This window comes from Marmota marmota, unplaced genomic scaffold (genome assembly GCF_001458135.2).
Source record: "Marmota marmota marmota unplaced genomic scaffold, marMar, whole genome shotgun sequence".
Lineage (NCBI taxonomy): Eukaryota > Metazoa > Chordata > Mammalia > Rodentia > Sciuridae > Marmota > Marmota marmota.
The window spans coordinates 64,605,926-64,607,516 of record NW_025999842.1 but is presented as its reverse complement, the minus strand read 5'-3'; positions in this window follow the sequence as shown (position 1 = coordinate 64,607,516).

Below are 1,591 nucleotides of genomic sequence, written 5' to 3'. Positions count from 1 at the left end.
TACATTGCTGGTGGGACTGCAAATTGGTGCGGCCAATTTGGAAAGCAGTATGGAGATTCCTGGGAAAGCTGGGAATGGAACCACCATTTGACCCAGCTATTGCCCTTCTCAGACTATTCCCTGAAGATCTTAAAAGAGCGTACTATAGGGATACTGCTACATCGATGTTCATAGCAGCACAATTCACAATAGCTAGACTGTGGAACCAACCTAGATGCCCTTCAATAGATGAATGGATAAAAAAAAATGTGGCATTTATACACAATGGAGTATTACTCTGCACTAAAAAATTACAAAATCATGGAATTTGCAGGGAAATGGATGGCACTAGAGCAGATTATGCTAAGTGAAGCCAGCCAATCCCTAAAAACCAAATGCCAAATGTCATCTTTGATATAAGGAGAGCAACTAAGAACAGAATAGGGAGGAAGAGCATGAGAAGAAGATCACCATTAAACAGGGTTGAGAGGGGGGAGGGAAAGAGAGAGAGAAGGAAAATTGCATGGTAAAGGGAGGAGACCCTCATTGTTATACAAAATTACATATAAGAGGAAGTGAGGGGAAAGGGGCAAAATCAAGAGAGAGAACTGAATTACAGTAGATGGGGTAGAGAGAGAAGATGGGAAGAGAGGGGAGGGGAGGGGAGGGGGAATAGTAGAGGATAGGAAAGGCAGCAGAATACAACAGACAATAGTATGGCAGTATGTAAAAAAGTGGATGTGGAACCGATGTGAATCTGCAATATGTATACGGGGAAATGGGAGTTCATAATCTGCTTGAATCAACTGTATGAAATATGATATGTCAAGAGCATTGCAATGTTTTGAACAACTAATAATTTAAAAAAATAAATAAAAATAAAGATCCAAGTTGGCAATAGAGGAAGGGGATGGAGAGAGGGAGGGGGGAAGGACATAGGGAACAAGATCTACCAAATCATGCTATGTCCATGTATGGGAAGACCACAATTGATCCCACTTATATAATATTTTAATTAAAATAATAACAATAACATTAGGGAGATTAGTTGAGTAGAGCAAGTGGGTCAGGAAAAGGAGCAGAGGAGGGATAGAGAAAGGGCTGGGGAAGGAGATTGATCAAATAACGTTTTGTGCATGTACGAATGTGTCACAATGAATCGCACTATTATGTATAATTATAATGCACCAATACTTTTTTGAAAAGATCCAAGTTGAAAGTACTTTTTTTGCAGAAAGCACCCCAACTATAAGGGGGCGGGGAAAGAAGACAAGAGAGCCAAGGAAGATGAGTAACCGAGTAATGTGTTAAAGATTATGACTGTGGAAAAACAAAGGGAAGGAAGGAAAAACTGAAAACAGAAAATAAGAAGTATACTTATAAATAACCCAGATACATAATTCAGAGCAGTCTAAGATCAATAGGGCTGGAGGTAGCACACAGAAGAGATGTGAAAATATGCCAGATAAGGCAAAGCAAAATTAATGACAAATGCAAATAAACATTTGTGTTTGTCAAAAGTGAAGAGTAACTAACACGACAAGAAAAACAGAATATGTAACTCATGAACCAGCAGAAGAAAATTCAGTATAGTAGCCAGGACACAAAAACA